Consider the following 19,317-nt stretch of genomic DNA (forward strand, 5'->3'; position numbering starts at 1 on the left):
TTAAAAATCTATCGGGTTTTTCATTGGTGACAGAGACCCCATGAATGTCATTGAGTTTTCTATAAGTAGTAAGTTCAATACAAAGTAATTATAGACCAGTAAGCTTAACATCCATTGTGGGAAAAACTTTTGAAGAGCTCTTAAAGGGACTCTGTTACCAGTTTATCAGGTCCCTAACTCCTAACTAGTCTAATTGGTGCTTTGCTGCTGATAACTACAGGGTGATTTGTAGTAAAAAAAATGTTTATTATTTGCAAAATTATGAGCATTTTCTAAATATGTAATTTAGCCTTTATTAGACATCTGGGAGGTAACAGCAGCAATTCTTCTGAGGTGGAGCTGACTCTCAGCATCTGATGCTGTCCTATCAGCATGAAGTTGCTTCACACACATTGTGAAACTCAAGCTACAGGGAAGGAGGATCAATTCAAACAGCCATATCTCGGGCTGTGGGCCACCTAAAAAAGCAGATTTGGTGGCATTTGAAAGACTGGATTCTACTCTTTCATATGACACCAAAATCACAGTTCTAGCTGTGACAGAACCGAAGATATCACCTGTTGAAAACACAGTCGGGAATGGACGCAGTGTACTATATGATCACACTGTGTTGCTGGACAGGGAAGGGGGAGAAGTTGTATGCTGATTGGACAGCGTCATACAGAAAACATTAGCTGCCCAGAGTAAAAAGGAGTCATCTCCTATTTGGCTATTAGAGCTACATTAGTATATATAAATAAATGCTCATAACTTTGCAAATAAACGTTTTTTTAAAAAAAAACAACAAATCACACTGTAGTTATCAGCATCATAGCGCCTATTAGGCTAGTTAGGAAATTGGGAATTGATAAACTGGTGACAGAGTCCATTTAAGGGACTATATACAGGAGTATGTGACAGAAAATAGTATTATAATTGACAGCAAGCAGAGATTTACTAAGGACAGAAGTTGTCCAACCAACCTGATTTGTTTTTATCAAGAGGAAAATAAAAGTCTGGACAAATGGGATGCTGTAGTTATAGTGATTTATACTCTAAATATTGCTCGCTTTTCAGAGTTGTAAGCCAGGGGCACAGCTGGAACCACTATTATTAATGTAATTAATCAGTGATAAAGAGGATGGAATTAAAATAACTCTTTCTATAGGTGACAAACTTTAATATGTTTCTGGAAGTTCTCTTCTTAAAATAGAACGTTGTGAGCAGGACTTGAATCTGTGCAGGGGGACCCCATTGGATTTCAAATCCAACGCCTTAACCACTCGGCCATCACAACTTATGTACCCTGACTGTTAAGACTTCTGGCAACTACACCTAAGGGGCTAGCCAAAAATATGAGATCAGTCTTTTGCTCTGAACTGAGCTGTGTGGTAGGACACCGTGAGAAGAAAAGTGCTTTGGTGCTGTGGCTTAGTTGGTTAAAGCGCCTGTCTAGTAAACAGGAGATCCTGAGTTCAAATCTCAGCAGTGCCTTGCTATTTGTTGCTTTAGTTTATTCACTTGTTTATTATTTAAGCTTACATAACTAAAGTATATGATGAATCAAATTCTTTATAGGCAATTAAAAATCTATCGGGTTTTTCATTGGTGACAGAGACCCCATGAATGTCATTGAGTTTTCTATAAGTAGTAAGTTCAATACAAAGTAATTATAGACCAGTAAGCTTAACATCCATTGTGGGAAAAACTTTTGAAGAGCTCTTAAAGGGACTCTGTTACCAGTTTATCAGGTCCCTAACTCCTAACTAGTCTAATTGGTGCTTTGCTGCTGATAACTACAGGGTGATTTGTAGTAAAAAAAATGTTTATTATTTGCAAAATTATGAGCATTTTCTAAATATGTAATTTAGCCTTTATTAGACATCTGGGAGGTAACAGCAGCAATTCTTCTGAGGTGGAGCTGACTCTCAGCATCTGATGCTGTCCTATCAGCATGAAGTTGCTTCACACACATTGTGAAACTCAAGCTACAGGGAAGGAGGATCAATTCAAACAGCCATATCTCGGGCTGTGGGCCACCTAAAAAAGCAGATTTGGTGGCATTTGAAAGACTGGATTCTACTCTTTCATATGACACCAAAATCACAGTTCTAGCTGTGACAGAACCGAAGATATCACCTGTTGAAAACACAGTCGGGAATGGACGCAGTGTACTATATGATCACACTGTGTTGCTGGACAGGGAAGGGGGAGAAGTTGTATGCTGATTGGACAGCGTCATACAGAAAACATTAGCTGCCCAGAGTAAAAAGGAGTCATCTCCTATTTGGCTATTAGAGCTACATTAGTATATATAAATAAATGCTCATAACTTTGCAAATAAACGTTTTTTTAAAAAAAAACAACAAATCACACTGTAGTTATCAGCATCATAGCGCCTATTAGGCTAGTTAGGAAATTGGGAATTGATAAACTGGTGACAGAGTCCATTTAAGGGACTATATACAGGAGTATGTGACAGAAAATAGTATTATAATTGACAGCAAGCAGAGATTTACTAAGGACAGAAGTTGTCCAACCAACCTGATTTGTTTTTATCAAGAGGAAAATAAAAGTCTGGACAAATGGGATGCTGTAGTTATAGTGATTTATACTCTAAATATTGCTCGCTTTTCAGAGTTGTAAGCCAGGGGCACAGCTGGAACCACTATTATTAATGTAATTAATCAGTGATAAAGAGGATGGAATTAAAATAACTCTTTCTATAGGTGACAAACTTTAATATGTTTCTGGAAGTTCTCTTCTTAAAATAGAACGTTGTGAGCAGGACTTGAATCTGTGCAGGGGGACCCCATTGGATTTCAAATCCAACGCCTTAACCACTCGGCCATCACAACTTATGTACCCTGACTGTTAAGACTTCTGGCAACTACACCTAAGGGGCTAGCCAAAAATATGAGATCAGTCTTTTGCTCTGAACTGAGCTGTGTGGTAGGACACCGTGAGAAGAAAAGTGCTTTGGTGCTGTGGCTTAGTTGGTTAAAGCGCCTGTCTAGTAAACAGGAGATCCTGAGTTCAAATCTCAGCAGTGCCTTGCTATTTGTTGCTTTAGTTTATTCACTTGTTTATTATTTAAGCTTACATAACTAAAGTATATGATGAATCAAATTCTTTATAGGCAATTAAAAATCTATCGGGTTTTTCATTGGTGACAGAGACCCCATGAATGTCATTGAGTTTTCTATAAGTAGTAAGTTCAATACAAAGTAATTATAGACCAGTAAGCTTAACATCCATTGTGGGAAAAACTTTTGAAGAGCTCTTAAAGGGACTCTGTTACCAGTTTATCAGGTCCCTAACTCCTAACTAGTCTAATTGGTGCTTTGCTGCTGATAACTACAGGGTGATTTGTAGTAAAAAAAATGTTTATTATTTGCAAAATTATGAGCATTTTCTAAATATGTAATTTAGCCTTTATTAGACATCTGGGAGGTAACAGCAGCAATTCTTCTGAGGTGGAGCTGACTCTCAGCATCTGATGCTGTCCTATCAGCATGAAGTTGCTTCACACACATTGTGAAACTCAAGCTACAGGGAAGGAGGATCAATTCAAACAGCCATATCTCGGGCTGTGGGCCACCTAAAAAAGCAGATTTGGTGGCATTTGAAAGACTGGATTCTACTCTTTCATATGACACCAAAATCACAGTTCTAGCTGTGACAGAACCGAAGATATCACCTGTTGAAAACACAGTCGGGAATGGACGCAGTGTACTATATGATCACACTGTGTTGCTGGACAGGGAAGGGGGAGAAGTTGTATGCTGATTGGACAGCGTCATACAGAAAACATTAGCTGCCCAGAGTAAAAAGGAGTCATCTCCTATTTGGCTATTAGAGCTACATTAGTATATATAAATAAATGCTCATAACTTTGCAAATAAACGTTTTTTTAAAAAAAAACAACAAATCACACTGTAGTTATCAGCATCATAGCGCCTATTAGGCTAGTTAGGAAATTGGGAATTGATAAACTGGTGACAGAGTCCATTTAAGGGACTATATACAGGAGTATGTGACAGAAAATAGTATTATAATTGACAGCAAGCAGAGATTTACTAAGGACAGAAGTTGTCCAACCAACCTGATTTGTTTTTATCAAGAGGAAAATAAAAGTCTGGACAAATGGGATGCTGTAGTTATAGTGATTTATACTCTAAATATTGCTCGCTTTTCAGAGTTGTAAGCCAGGGGCACAGCTGGAACCACTATTATTAATGTAATTAATCAGTGATAAAGAGGATGGAATTAAAATAACTCTTTCTATAGGTGACAAACTTTAATATGTTTCTGGAAGTTCTCTTCTTAAAATAGAACGTTGTGAGCAGGACTTGAATCTGTGCAGGGGGACCCCATTGGATTTCAAATCCAACGCCTTAACCACTCGGCCATCACAACTTATGTACCCTGACTGTTAAGACTTCTGGCAACTACACCTAAGGGGCTAGCCAAAAATATGAGATCAGTCTTTTGCTCTGAACTGAGCTGTGTGGTAGGACACCGTGAGAAGAAAAGTGCTTTGGTGCTGTGGCTTAGTTGGTTAAAGCGCCTGTCTAGTAAACAGGAGATCCTGAGTTCAAATCTCAGCAGTGCCTTGCTATTTGTTGCTTTAGTTTATTCACTTGTTTATTATTTAAGCTTACATAACTAAAGTATATGATGAATCAAATTCTTTATAGGCAATTAAAAATCTATCGGGTTTTTCATTGGTGACAGAGACCCCATGAATGTCATTGAGTTTTCTATAAGTAGTAAGTTCAATACAAAGTAATTATAGACCAGTAAGCTTAACATCCATTGTGGGAAAAACTTTTGAAGAGCTCTTAAAGGGACTCTGTTACCAGTTTATCAGGTCCCTAACTCCTAACTAGTCTAATTGGTGCTTTGCTGCTGATAACTACAGGGTGATTTGTAGTAAAAAAAATGTTTATTATTTGCAAAATTATGAGCATTTTCTAAATATGTAATTTAGCCTTTATTAGACATCTGGGAGGTAACAGCAGCAATTCTTCTGAGGTGGAGCTGACTCTCAGCATCTGATGCTGTCCTATCAGCATGAAGTTGCTTCACACACATTGTGAAACTCAAGCTACAGGGAAGGAGGATCAATTCAAACAGCCATATCTCGGGCTGTGGGCCACCTAAAAAAGCAGATTTGGTGGCATTTGAAAGACTGGATTCTACTCTTTCATATGACACCAAAATCACAGTTCTAGCTGTGACAGAACCGAAGATATCACCTGTTGAAAACACAGTCGGGAATGGACGCAGTGTACTATATGATCACACTGTGTTGCTGGACAGGGAAGGGGGAGAAGTTGTATGCTGATTGGACAGCGTCATACAGAAAACATTAGCTGCCCAGAGTAAAAAGGAGTCATCTCCTATTTGGCTATTAGAGCTACATTAGTATATATAAATAAATGCTCATAACTTTGCAAATAAACGTTTTTTTAAAAAAAACAACAAATCACACTGTAGTTATCAGCATCATAGCGCCTATTAGGCTAGTTAGGAAATTGGGAATTGATAAACTGGTGACAGAGTCCATTTAAGGGACTATATACAGGAGTATGTGACAGAAAATAGTATTATAATTGACAGCAAGCAGAGATTTACTAAGGACAGAAGTTGTCCAACCAACCTGATTTGTTTTTATCAAGAGGAAAATAAAAGTCTGGACAAATGGGATGCTGTAGTTATAGTGATTTATACTCTAAATATTGCTCGCTTTTCAGAGTTGTAAGCCAGGGGCACAGCTGGAACCACTATTATTAATGTAATTAATCAGTGATAAAGAGGATGGAATTAAAATAACTCTTTCTATAGGTGACAAACTTTAATATGTTTCTGGAAGTTCTCTTCTTAAAATAGAACGTTGTGAGCAGGACTTGAATCTGTGCAGGGGGACCCCATTGGATTTCAAATCCAACGCCTTAACCACTCGGCCATCACAACTTATGTACCCTGACTGTTAAGACTTCTGGCAACTACACCTAAGGGGCTAGCCAAAAATATGAGATCAGTCTTTTGCTCTGAACTGAGCTGTGTGGTAGGACACCGTGAGAAGAAAAGTGCTTTGGTGCTGTGGCTTAGTTGGTTAAAGCGCCTGTCTAGTAAACAGGAGATCCTGAGTTCAAATCTCAGCAGTGCCTTGCTATTTGTTGCTTTAGTTTATTCACTTGTTTATTATTTAAGCTTACATAACTAAAGTATATGATGAATCAAATTCTTTATAGGCAATTAAAAATCTATCGGGTTTTTCATTGGTGACAGAGACCCCATGAATGTCATTGAGTTTTCTATAAGTAGTAAGTTCAATACAAAGTAATTATAGACCAGTAAGCTTAACATCCATTGTGGGAAAAACTTTTGAAGAGCTCTTAAAGGGACTCTGTTACCAGTTTATCAGGTCCCTAACTCCTAACTAGTCTAATTGGTGCTTTGCTGCTGATAACTACAGGGTGATTTGTAGTAAAAAAAATGTTTATTATTTGCAAAATTATGAGCATTTTCTAAATATGTAATTTAGCCTTTATTAGACATCTGGGAGGTAACAGCAGCAATTCTTCTGAGGTGGAGCTGACTCTCAGCATCTGATGCTGTCCTATCAGCATGAAGTTGCTTCACACACATTGTGAAACTCAAGCTACAGGGAAGGAGGATCAATTCAAACAGCCATATCTCGGGCTGTGGGCCACCTAAAAAAGCAGATTTGGTGGCATTTGAAAGACTGGATTCTACTCTTTCATATGACACCAAAATCACAGTTCTAGCTGTGACAGAACCGAAGATATCACCTGTTGAAAACACAGTCGGGAATGGACGCAGTGTACTATATGATCACACTGTGTTGCTGGACAGGGAAGGGGGAGAAGTTGTATGCTGATTGGACAGCGTCATACAGAAAACATTAGCTGCCCAGAGTAAAAAGGAGTCATCTCCTATTTGGCTATTAGAGCTACATTAGTATATATAAATAAATGCTCATAACTTTGCAAATAAACGTTTTTTTAAAAAAAACAACAAATCACACTGTAGTTATCAGCATCATAGCGCCTATTAGGCTAGTTAGGAAATTGGGAATTGATAAACTGGTGACAGAGTCCATTTAAGGGACTATATACAGGAGTATGTGACAGAAAATAGTATTATAATTGACAGCAAGCAGAGATTTACTAAGGACAGAAGTTGTCCAACCAACCTGATTTGTTTTTATCAAGAGGAAAATAAAAGTCTGGACAAATGGGATGCTGTAGTTATAGTGATTTATACTCTAAATATTGCTCGCTTTTCAGAGTTGTAAGCCAGGGGCACAGCTGGAACCACTATTATTAATGTAATTAATCAGTGATAAAGAGGATGGAATTAAAATAACTCTTTCTATAGGTGACAAACTTTAATATGTTTCTGGAAGTTCTCTTCTTAAAATAGAACGTTGTGAACAGGACTTGAATCTGTGCAGGGGGACCCCATTGGATTTCAAATCCAACGCCTTAACCACTCGGCCATCACAACTTATGTACCCTGACTGTTAAGACTTCTGGCAACTACACCTAAGGGGCTAGCCAAAAATATGAGATCAGTCTTTTGCTCTGAACTGAGCTGTGTGGTAGGACACCGTGAGAAGAAAAGTGCTTTGGTGCTGTGGCTTAGTTGGTTAAAGCGCCTGTCTAGTAAACAGGAGATCCTGAGTTCAAATCTCAGCAGTGCCTTGCTATTTGTTGCTTTAGTTTATTCACTTGTTTATTATTTAAGCTTACATAACTAAAGTATATGATGAATCAAATTCTTTATAGGCAATTAAAAATCTATCGGGTTTTTCATTGGTGACAGAGACCCCATGAATGTCATTGAGTTTTCTATAAGTAGTAAGTTCAATACAAAGTAATTATAGACCAGTAAGCTTAACATCCATTGTGGGAAAAACTTTTGAAGAGCTCTTAAAGGGACTCTGTTACCAGTTTATCAGGTCCCTAACTCCTAACTAGTCTAATTGGTGCTTTGCTGCTGATAACTACAGGGTGATTTGTAGTAAAAAAAATGTTTATTATTTGCAAAATTATGAGCATTTTCTAAATATGTAATTTAGCCTTTATTAGACATCTGGGAGGTAACAGCAGCAATTCTTCTGAGGTGGAGCTGACTCTCAGCATCTGATGCTGTCCTATCAGCATGAAGTTGCTTCACACACATTGTGAAACTCAAGCTACAGGGAAGGAGGATCAATTCAAACAGCCATATCTCGGGCTGTGGGCCACCTAAAAAAGCAGATTTGGTGGCATTTGAAAGACTGGATTCTACTCTTTCATATGACACCAAAATCACAGTTCTAGCTGTGACAGAACCGAAGATATCACCTGTTGAAAACACAGTCGGGAATGGACGCAGTGTACTATATGATCACACTGTGTTGCTGGACAGGGAAGGGGGAGAAGTTGTATGCTGATTGGACAGCGTCATACAGAAAACATTAGCTGCCCAGAGTAAAAAGGAGTCATCTCCTATTTGGCTATTAGAGCTACATTAGTATATATAAATAAATGCTCATAACTTTGCAAATAAACGTTTTTTTAAAAAAAACAACAAATCACACTGTAGTTATCAGCATCATAGCGCCTATTAGGCTAGTTAGGAAATTGGGAATTGATAAACTGGTGACAGAGTCCATTTAAGGGACTATATACAGGAGTATGTGACAGAAAATAGTATTATAATTGACAGCAAGCAGAGATTTACTAAGGACAGAAGTTGTCCAACCAACCTGATTTGTTTTTATCAAGAGGAAAATAAAAGTCTGGACAAATGGGATGCTGTAGTTATAGTGATTTATACTCTAAATATTGCTCGCTTTTCAGAGTTGTAAGCCAGGGGCACAGCTGGAACCACTATTATTAATGTAATTAATCAGTGATAAAGAGGATGGAATTAAAATAACTCTTTCTATAGGTGACAAACTTTAATATGTTTCTGGAAGTTCTCTTCTTAAAATAGAACGTTGTGAGCAGGACTTGAATCTGTGCAGGGGGACCCCATTGGATTTCAAATCCAACGCCTTAACCACTCGGCCATCACAACTTATGTACCCTGACTGTTAAGACTTCTGGCAACTACACCTAAGGGGCTAGCCAAAAATATGAGATCAGTCTTTTGCTCTGAACTGAGCTGTGTGGTAGGACACCGTGAGAAGAAAAGTGCTTAGGTGCTGTGGCTTAGTTGGTTAAAGCGCCTGTCTAGTAAACAGGAGATCCTGAGTTCAAATCTCAGCAGTGCCTTGCTATTTGTTGCTTTAGTTTATTCACTTGTTTATTATTTAAGCTTACATAACTAAAGTATATGATGAATCAAATTCTTTATAGGCAATTAAAAATCTATCGGGTTTTTCATTGGTGACAGAGACCCCATGAATGTCATTGAGTTTTCTATAAGTAGTAAGTTCAATACAAAGTAATTATAGACCAGTAAGCTTAACATCCATTGTGGGAAAAACTTTTGAAGAGCTCTTAAAGGGACTCTGTTACCAGTTTATCAGGTCCCTAACTCCTAACTAGTCTAATTGGTGCTTTGCTGCTGATAACTACAGGGTGATTTGTAGTAAAAAAAATGTTTATTATTTGCAAAATTATGAGCATTTTCTAAATATGTAATTTAGCCTTTATTAGACATCTGGGAGGTAACAGCAGCAATTCTTCTGAGGTGGAGCTGACTCTCAGCATCTGATGCTGTCCTATCAGCATGAAGTTGCTTCACACACATTGTGAAACTCAAGCTACAGGGAAGGAGGATCAATTCAAACAGCCATATCTCGGGCTGTGGGCCACCTAAAAAAGCAGATTTGGTGGCATTTGAAAGACTGGATTCTACTCTTTCATATGACACCAAAATCACAGTTCTAGCTGTGACAGAACCGAAGATATCACCTGTTGAAAACACAGTCGGGAATGGACGCAGTGTACTATATGATCACACTGTGTTGCTGGACAGGGAAGGGGGAGAAGTTGTATGCTGATTGGACAGTGTCATACAGAAAACATTAGCTGCCCAGAGTAAAAAGGAGTCATCTCCTATTTGGCTATTAGAGCTACATTAGTATATATAAATAAATGCTCATAACTTTGCAAATAAACGTTTTTTTAAAAAAAACAACAAATCACACTGTAGTTATCAGCATCATAGCGCCTATTAGGCTAGTTAGGAAATTGGGAATTGATAAACTGGTGACAGAGTCCATTTAAGGGACTATATACAGGAGTATGTGACAGAAAATAGTATTATAATTGACAGCAAGCAGAGATTTACTAAGGACAGAAGTTGTCCAACCAACCTGATTTGTTTTTATCAAGAGGAAAATAAAAGTCTGGACAAATGGGATGCTGTAGTTATAGTGATTTATACTCTAAATATTGCTCGCTTTTCAGAGTTGTAAGCCAGGGGCACAGCTGGAACCACTATTATTAATGTAATTAATCAGTGATAAAGAGGATGGAATTAAAATAACTCTTTCTATAGGTGACAAACTTTAATATGTTTCTGGAAGTTCTCTTCTTAAAATAGAACGTTGTGAACAGGACTTGAATCTGTGCAGGGGGACCCCATTGGATTTCAAATCCAACGCCTTAACCACTCGGCCATCACAACTTATGTACCCTGACTGTTAAGACTTCTGGCAACTACACCTAAGGGGCTAGCCAAAAATATGAGATCAGTCTTTTGCTCTGAACTGAGCTGTGTGGTAGGACACCGTGAGAAGAAAAGTGCTTTGGTGCTGTGGCTTAGTTGGTTAAAGCGCCTGTCTAGTAAACAGGAGATCCTGAGTTCAAATCTCAGCAGTGCCTTGCTATTTGTTGCTTTAGTTTATTCACTTGTTTATTATTTAAGCTTACATAACTAAAGTATATGATGAATCAAATTCTTTATAGGCAATTAAAAATCTATCGGGTTTTTCATTGGTGACAGAGACCCCATGAATGTCATTGAGTTTTCTATAAGTAGTAAGTTCAATACAAAGTAATTATAGACCAGTAAGCTTAACATCCATTGTGGGAAAAACTTTTGAAGAGCTCTTAAAGGGACTCTGTTACCAGTTTATCAGGTCCCTAACTCCTAACTAGTCTAATTGGTGCTTTGCTGCTGATAACTACAGGGTGATTTGTAGTAAAAAAAATGTTTATTATTTGCAAAATTATGAGCATTTTCTAAATATGTAATTTAGCCTTTATTAGACATCTGGGAGGTAACAGCAGCAATTCTTCTGAGGTGGAGCTGACTCTCAGCATCTGATGCTGTCCTATCAGCATGAAGTTGCTTCACACACATTGTGAAACTCAAGCTACAGGGAAGGAGGATCAATTAAAACAGCCATATCTCGGGCTGTGGGCCACCTAAAAAAGCAGATTTGGTGGCATTTGAAAGACTGGATTCTACTCTTTCATATGACACCAAAATCACAGTTCTAGCTGTGACAGAACCGAAGATATCACCTGTTGAATACACAGTCGGGAATGGACGCAGTGTACTATATGATCACACTGTGTTGCTGGACAGGGAAGGGGGAGAAGTTGTATGCTGATTGGACAGCGTCATACAGAAAACATTAGCTGCCCAGAGTAAAAAGGAGTCATCTCCTATTTGGCTATTAGAGCTACATTAGTATATATAAATAAATGCTCATAACTTTGCAAATAAACGTTTTTTTAAAAAAAACAACAAATCACACTGTAGTTATCAGCATCATAGCGCCTATTAGGCTAGTTAGGAAATTGGGAATTGATAAACTGGTGACAGAGTCCATTTAAGGGACTATATACAGGAGTATGTGACAGAAAATAGTATTATAATTGACAGCAAGCAGAGATTTACTAAGGACAGAAGTTGTCCAACCAACCTGATTTGTTTTTATCAAGAGGAAAATAAAAGTCTGGACAAATGGGATGCTGTAGTTATAGTGATTTATACTCTAAATATTGCTCGCTTTTCAGAGTTGTAAGCCAGGGGCACAGCTGGAACCACTATTATTAATGTAATTAATCAGTGATAAAGAGGATGGAATTAAAATAACTCTTTCTATAGGTGACAAACTTTAATATGTTTCTGGAAGTTCTCTTCTTAAAATAGAACGTTGTGAACAGGACTTGAATCTGTGCAGGGGGACCCCATTGGATTTCAAATCCAACGCCTTAACCACTCGGCCATCACAACTTATGTACCCTGACTGTTAAGACTTCTGGCAACTACACCTAAGGGGCTAGCCAAAAATATGAGATCAGTCTTTTGCTCTGAACTGAGCTGTGTGGTAGGACACCGTGAGAAGAAAAGTGCTTTGGTGCTGTGGCTTAGTTGGTTAAAGCGCCTGTCTAGTAAACAGGAGATCCTGAGTTCAAATCTCAGCAGTGCCTGCTATTTGTTGCTTTAGTTTATTCACTTGTTTATTATTTAAGCTTACATAACTAAAGTATATGATGAATCAAATTCTTTATAGGCAATTAAAAATCTATCGGGTTTTTCATTGGTGACAGAGACCCCATGAATGTCATTGAGTTTTCTATAAGTAGTAAGTTCAATACAAAGTAATTATAGACCAGTAAGCTTAACATCCATTGTGGGAAAAACTTTTGAAGAGCTCTTAAAGGGACTCTGTTACCAGTTTATCAGGTCCCTAACTCCTAACTAGTCTAATTGGTGCTTTGCTGCTGATAACTACAGGGTGATTTGTAGTAAAAAAAATGTTTATTATTTGCAAAATTATGAGCATTTTCTAAATATGTAATTTAGCCTTTATTAGACATCTGGGAGGTAACAGCAGCAATTCTTCTGAGGTGGAGCTGACTCTCAGCATCTGATGCTGTCCTATCAGCATGAAGTTGCTTCACACACATTGTGAAACTCAAGCTACAGGGAAGGAGGATCAATTCAAACAGCCATATCTCGGGCTGTGGGCCACCTAAAAAAGCAGATTTGGTGGCATTTGAAAGACTGGATTCTACTCTTTCATATGACACCAAAATCACAGTTCTAGCTGTGACAGAACCGAAGATATCACCTGTTGAATACACAGTCGGGAATGGACGCAGTGTACTATATGATCACACTGTGTTGCTGGACAGGGAAGGGGGAGAAGTTGTATGCTGATTGGACAGCGTCATACAGAAAACATTAGCTGCCCAGAGTAAAAAGGAGTCATCTCCTATTTGGCTATTAGAGCTACATTAGTATATATAAATAAATGCTCATAACTTTGCAAATAAACGTTTTTTTAAAAAAAACAACAAATCACACTGTAGTTATCAGCATCATAGCGCCTATTAGGCTAGTTAGGAAATTGGGAATTGATAAACTGGTGACAGAGTCCATTTAAGGGACTATATACAGGAGTATGTGACAGAAAATAGTATTATAATTGACAGCAAGCAGAGATTTACTAAGGACAGAAGTTGTCCAACCAACCTGATTTGTTTTTATCAAGAGGAAAATAAAAGTCTGGACAAATGGGATGCTGTAGTTATAGTGATTTATACTCTAAATATTGCTCGCTTTTCAGAGTTGTAAGCCAGGGGCACAGCTGGAACCACTATTATTAATGTAATTAATCAGTGATAAAGAGGATGGAATTAAAATAACTCTTTCTATAGGTGACAAACTTTAATATGTTTCTGGAAGTTCTCTTCTTAAAATAGAACGTTGTGAACAGGACTTGAATCTGTGCAGGGGGACCCCATTGGATTTCAAATCCAACGCCTTAACCACTCGGCCATCACAACTTATGTACCCTGACTGTTAAGACTTCTGGCAACTACACCTAAGGGGCTAGCCAAAAATATGAGATCAGTCTTTTGCTCTGAACTGAGCTGTGTGGTAGGACACCGTGAGAAGAAAAGTGCTTTGGTGCTGTGGCTTAGTTGGTTAAAGCGCCTGTCTAGTAAACAGGAGATCCTGAGTTCAAATCTCAGCAGTGCCTGCTATTTGTTGCTTTAGTTTATTCACTTGTTTATTATTTAAGCTTACATAACTAAAGTATATGATGAATCAAATTCTTTATAGGCAATTAAAAATCTATCGGGTTTTTCATTGGTGACAGAGACCCCATGAATGTCATTGAGTTTTCTATAAGTAGTAAGTTCAATACAAAGTAATTATAGACCAGTAAGCTTAACATCCATTGTGGGAAAAACTTTTGAAGAGCTCTTAAAGGGACTCTGTTACCAGTTTATCAGGTCCCTAACTCCTAACTAGTCTAATTGGTGCTTTGCTGCTGATAACTACAGGGTGATTTGTAGTAAAAAAAATGTTTATTATTTGCAAAATTATGAGCATTTTCTAAATATGTAATTTAGCCTTTATTAGACATCTGGGAGGTAACAGCAGCAATTCTTCTGAGGTGGAGCTGACTCTCAGCATCTGATGCTGTCCTATCAGCATGAAGTTGCTTCACACACATTGTGAAACTCAAGCTACAGGGAAGGAGGATCAATTAAAACAGCCATATCTCGGGCTGTGGGCCACCTAAAAAAGCAGATTTGGTGGCATTTGAAAGACTGGATTCTACTCTTTCATATGACACCAAAATCACAGTTCTAGCTGTGACAGAACCGAAGATATCACCTGTTGAAAACACAGTCGGGAATGGACGCAGTGTACTATATGATCACACTGTGTTGCTGGACAGGGAAGGGGGAGAAGTTGTATGCTGATTGGACAGCGTCATACAGAAAACATTAGCTGCCCAGAGTAAAAAGGAGTCATCTCCTATTTGGCTATTAGAGCTACATTAGTATATATAAATAAATGCTCATAACTTTGCAAATAAACGTTTTTTTAAAAAAAACAACAAATCACACTGTAGTTATCAGCATCATAGCGCCTATTAGGCTAGTTAGGAAATTGGGAATTGATAAACTGGTGACAGAGTCCATTTAAGGGACTATATACAGGAGTATGTGACAGAAAATAGTATTATAATTGACAGCAAGCAGAGATTTACTAAGGACAGAAGTTGTCCAACCAACCTGATTTGTTTTTATCAAGAGGAAAATAAAAGTCTGGACAAATGGGATGCTGTAGTTATAGTGATTTATACTCTAAATATTGCTCGCTTTTCAGAGTTGTAAGCCAGGGGCACAGCTGGAACCACTATTATTAATGTAATTAATCAGTGATAAAGAGGATGGAATTAAAATAACTCTTTCTATAGGTGACAAACTTTAATATGTTTCTGGAAGTTCTCTTCTTAAAATAGAACGTTGTGAACAGGACTTGAATCTGTGCAGGGGGACCCCATTGGATTTCAAATCCAACGCCTTAACCACTCGGCCATCACAACTTATGTACCCTGACTGTTAAGACTTCTGGCAACTACACCTAAGGGGCTAGCCAAAAATATGAGATCAGTCTTTTGCTCTGAACTGAGCTGTGTGGTAGGACACCGTGAGGAGAAAAGTGCTTTGGTGCTGTGGCTTAGTTGGTTAAAGCGCCTGTCTAGTAAACAGGAGATCCTGAGTTCAAATCTCAGCAGTGCCTTGCTATTTGTTGCTTTAGTTTATTCACTTGTTTATTATTTAAGCTTACATAACTAAAGTATATGATGAATCAAATTCTTTATAGGCAATTAAAAATCTATCGGGTTTTTCATTGGTGACAGAGACCCCATGAATGTCATTGAGTTTTCTATAAGTAGTAAGTTCAATACAAAGTAATTATAGACCAGTAAGCTTAACATCCATTGTGGGAAAAACTTTTGAAGAGCTCTTAAAGGGACTCTGTTACCAGTTTATCAGGTCCCTAACTCCTAACTAGTCTAATTGGTGCTTTGCTGCTGATAACTACAGGGTGATTTGTAGTAAAAAAAATGTTTATTATTTGCAAAATTATGAGCATTTTCTAAATATGTAATTTAGCCTTTATTAGACATCTGGGAGGTAACAGCAGCAATTCTTCTGAGGTGGAGCTGACTCTCAGCATCTGATGCTGTCCTATCAGCATGAAGTTGCTTCACACACATTGTGAAACTCAAGCTACAGGGAAGGAGGATCAATTCAAACAGCCATATCTCGGGCTGTGGGCCACCTAAAAAAGCAGATTTGGTGGCATTTGAAAGACTGGATTCTACTCTTTCATATGACACCAAAATCACAGTTCTAGCTGTGACAGAACCGAAGATATCACCTGTTGAAAACACAGTCGGGAATGGACGCAGTGTACTATATGATCACACTGTGTTGCTGGACAGGGAAGGGGGAGAAGTTGTATGCTGATTGGACAGCGTCATACAGAAAACATTAGCTGTCCAGAGTAAAAAGGAGTCATCTCCTATTTGGCTATTAGAGCTACATTAGTTTATATAAATAAATGCTCATAACTTTGCAAATAAACGTTTTTTTAAAAAAAACAACAAATCACACTGTAGTTATCAGCATCATAGCGCCTATTAGGCTAGTTAGGAAATTGGGAATTGATAAACTGGTGACAGAGTCCATTTAAGGGACTATATACAGGAGTATGTGACAGAAAATAGTATTATAATTGACAGCAAGCAGAGATTTACTAAGGACAGAAGTTGTCCAACCAACCTGATTTGTTTTTATCAAGAGGAAAATAAAAGTCTGGACAAATGGGATGCTGTAGTTATAGTGATTTATACTCTAAATATTGCTCGCTTTTCAGAGTTGTAAGCCAGGGGCACAGCTGGAACCACTATTATTAATGTAATTAATCAGTGATAAAGAGGATGGAATTAAAATAACTCTTTCTATAGGTGACAAACTTTAATATGTTTCTGGAAGTTCTCTTCTTAAAATAGAACGTTGTGAACAGGACTTGAATCTGTGCAGGGGGACCCCATTGGATTTCAAATCCAATGCCTTAACCACTCGGCCATCACAACTTATGTACCCTGACTGTTAAGACTTCTGGCAACTACACCTAAGGGGCTAGCCAAAAATATGAGATCAGTCTTTTGCTCTGAACTGAGCTGTGTGGTAGGACACCGTGAGAAGAAAAGTGCTTTGGTGCTGTGGCTTAGTTGGTTAAAGCGCCTGTCTAGTAAACAGGAGATCCTGAGTTCAAATCTCAGCAGTGCCTTGCTATTTGTTGCTTTAGTTTATTCACTTGTTTATTATTTAAGTTTACATAACTAAAGTATATGATGAATCAAATTCTTTATAGGCAATTAAAAATCTATCGGGTTTTTCATTGGTGACAGAGACCCCATGAATGTCATTGAGTTTTCTATAAGTAGTAAGTTCAATACAAAGTAATTATAGACCAGTAAGCTTAACATCAATTGTGGGAAAAACTTTTGAAGAGCTCTTAAAGGGACTCTGTTACCAGTTTATCAGGTCCCTAACTCCTAACTAGTCTAATTGGTGCTTTGCTGCTGATAACTACAGGGTGATTTGTAGTAAAAAAAATGTTTATTATTTGCAAAATTATGAGCATTTTCTAAATATGTAATTTAGCCTTTATTAGACATCTGGGAGGTAACAGCAGCAATTCTTCTGAGGTGGAGCTGACTCTCAGCATCTGATGCTGTCCTATCAGCATGAAGTTGCTTCACACACATTGTGAAACTCAAGCTACAGGGAAGGAGGATCAATTCAAACAGCCATATCTCGGGCTGTGGGCCACCTAAAAAAGCAGATTTGGTGGCATTTGAAAGACTGGATTCTACTCTTTCATATGACACCAAAATCACAGTTCTAGCTGTGACAGAACCGAAGATATCACCTGTTGAAAACACAGTCGGGAATGGACGCAGTGTACTATATGATCACACTGTGTTGCTGGACAGGGAAGGGGGAGAAGTTGTATGCTGATTGGACAGCGTCATACAGAAAACATTAGCTGCCCAGAGTAAAAAGGAGTCATCTCCTATTTGGCTATTAGAGCTACATTAGTATATATAAATAAATGCTCATAACTTTGCAAATAAACGTTTTTTTAAAAAAAACAACAAATCACACTGTAGTTATCAGCATCATAGCGCCTATTAGGCTAGTTAGGAAATTGGGAATTGATAAACTGGTGACAGAGTCCATTTAAGGGACTATATACAGGAGTATGTGACAGAAAATAGTATTATAATTGACAGCAAGCAGAGATTTACTAAGGACAGAAGTTGTCCAACCAACCTGATTTGTTTTTATCAAGAGGAAAATAAAAGTCTGGACAAATGGGATGCTGTAGTTATAGTGATTTATACTCTAAATATTGCTCGCTTTTCAGAGTTGTAAGCCAGGGGCACAGCTGGAACCACTATTATTAATGTAATTAATCAGTGATAAAGAGGATGGAATTAAAATAACTCTTTCTATAGGTGACAAACTTTAATATGTTTCTGGAAGTTCTCTTCTTAAAATAGAACGTTGTGAACAGGACTTGAATCTGTGCAGGGGGACCCCATTGGATTTCAAATCCAATGCCTTAACCACTCGGCCATCACAACTTATGTACCCTGACTGTTAAGACTTCTGGCAACTACACCTAAGGGGCTAGCCTAAAATATAAGATCAGTCTTTTGCTCTGAACTGAGCTGTGTGGTAGGACACCATGAGAAGAAAAGTGCTTTGGTGCTGTGGCTTAGTTGGTTAAAGCGCCTGTCTAGTAAACAGGAGATCCTGAGTTCAAATCTCAGCAGTGCCTTGCTATTTGTTGCTTTAGTTTATTCACTTGTTTATTATTTAAGCTTACATAACTAAAGTATATGATGAATCAAATTCTTTATAGGCAATTAAAAATCTATCGGGTTTTTCATTGGTGACAGAGACCCCATGAATGTCATTGAGTTTTCTATAAGTAGTAAGTTCAATACAAAGTAATTATAGACCAGTAAGCTTAACATCCATTGTGGGAAAAACTTTTGAAGAGCTCTTAAAGGGACTCTGTTACCAGTTTATCAGGTCCCTAACTCCTAACTAGTCTAATTGGTGCTTTGCTGCTGATAACTACAGGGTGATTTGTAGTAAAAAAAATGTTTATTATTTGCAAAATTATGAGCATTTTCTAAATATGTAATTTAGCCTTTATTAGACATCTGGGAGGTAACAGCAGCAATTCTCCTGAGGTGGAGCTGACTCTCAGCATCTGATGCTGTCCTATCAGCATGAAGTTGCTTCACACACATTGTGAAACTCAAGCTACAGGGAAGGAGGATCAATTCAAACAGCCATATCTCGGGCTGTGGGCCACCTAAAACAGCAGATTTGGTGGCATTTGAAAGACTGGATTCTACTCTTTCATATGACACCAAAATCACAGTTCTAGCTGTGACAGAACCGAAGATATCACCTGTTGAAAACACAGTCGGGAATGGACGCAGTGTACTAT

At 38.0% G+C, this 19,317-nt stretch overlaps 12 non-coding genes across 12 annotated transcripts; all 12 read left to right on the top strand.

Annotated features, from left to right (window-relative positions):
* The first annotated feature begins 1,399 nt into the window (after nt 1–1,399).
* TRNAT-AGU (transfer RNA threonine (anticodon AGU)) lies at nt 1,400–1,473 on the top strand. The gene has a single exon. It is a non-coding gene; the product is annotated as a tRNA-Thr (tRNA).
* A 1,487-nt stretch (nt 1,474–2,960) lies between these two features.
* Nucleotides 2,961–3,034, top strand: TRNAT-AGU (transfer RNA threonine (anticodon AGU)). Its single transcript has one exon. It is a non-coding gene; the product is annotated as a tRNA-Thr (tRNA).
* A 1,487-nt stretch (nt 3,035–4,521) lies between these two features.
* On the top strand, nt 4,522–4,595 carry TRNAT-AGU (transfer RNA threonine (anticodon AGU)). Its single transcript has one exon. It is a non-coding gene; the product is annotated as a tRNA-Thr (tRNA).
* A 1,486-nt stretch (nt 4,596–6,081) lies between these two features.
* On the top strand, nt 6,082–6,155 carry TRNAT-AGU (transfer RNA threonine (anticodon AGU)). Its single transcript has one exon. It is a non-coding gene; the product is annotated as a tRNA-Thr (tRNA).
* Nucleotides 6,156–7,641: 1,486 nt separating this feature from the next.
* Nucleotides 7,642–7,715, top strand: TRNAT-AGU (transfer RNA threonine (anticodon AGU)). Its single transcript has one exon. It is a non-coding gene; the product is annotated as a tRNA-Thr (tRNA).
* Nucleotides 7,716–9,201: 1,486 nt separating this feature from the next.
* TRNAT-AGU (transfer RNA threonine (anticodon AGU)) lies at nt 9,202–9,275 on the top strand. Its single transcript has one exon. It is a non-coding gene; the product is annotated as a tRNA-Thr (tRNA).
* Nucleotides 9,276–10,761: 1,486 nt separating this feature from the next.
* TRNAT-AGU (transfer RNA threonine (anticodon AGU)) lies at nt 10,762–10,835 on the top strand. Its single transcript has one exon. It is a non-coding gene; the product is annotated as a tRNA-Thr (tRNA).
* Nucleotides 10,836–12,321: 1,486 nt separating this feature from the next.
* TRNAT-AGU (transfer RNA threonine (anticodon AGU)) lies at nt 12,322–12,395 on the top strand. The gene has a single exon. It is a non-coding gene; the product is annotated as a tRNA-Thr (tRNA).
* Nucleotides 12,396–13,880: 1,485 nt separating this feature from the next.
* On the top strand, nt 13,881–13,954 carry TRNAT-AGU (transfer RNA threonine (anticodon AGU)). The gene has a single exon. It is a non-coding gene; the product is annotated as a tRNA-Thr (tRNA).
* Nucleotides 13,955–15,439: 1,485 nt separating this feature from the next.
* On the top strand, nt 15,440–15,513 carry TRNAT-AGU (transfer RNA threonine (anticodon AGU)). The gene has a single exon. It is a non-coding gene; the product is annotated as a tRNA-Thr (tRNA).
* Nucleotides 15,514–16,999: 1,486 nt separating this feature from the next.
* TRNAT-AGU (transfer RNA threonine (anticodon AGU)) lies at nt 17,000–17,073 on the top strand. Its single transcript has one exon. It is a non-coding gene; the product is annotated as a tRNA-Thr (tRNA).
* A 1,486-nt stretch (nt 17,074–18,559) lies between these two features.
* Nucleotides 18,560–18,633, top strand: TRNAT-AGU (transfer RNA threonine (anticodon AGU)). The gene has a single exon. It is a non-coding gene; the product is annotated as a tRNA-Thr (tRNA).
* Nucleotides 18,634–19,317: the final 684 nt, after the last annotated feature.

Source organism: Rhinoderma darwinii, chromosome 3 (assembly GCF_050947455.1).
Source record: "Rhinoderma darwinii isolate aRhiDar2 chromosome 3, aRhiDar2.hap1, whole genome shotgun sequence".
NCBI classification, from domain to species: domain Eukaryota; kingdom Metazoa; phylum Chordata; class Amphibia; order Anura; family Rhinodermatidae; genus Rhinoderma; species Rhinoderma darwinii.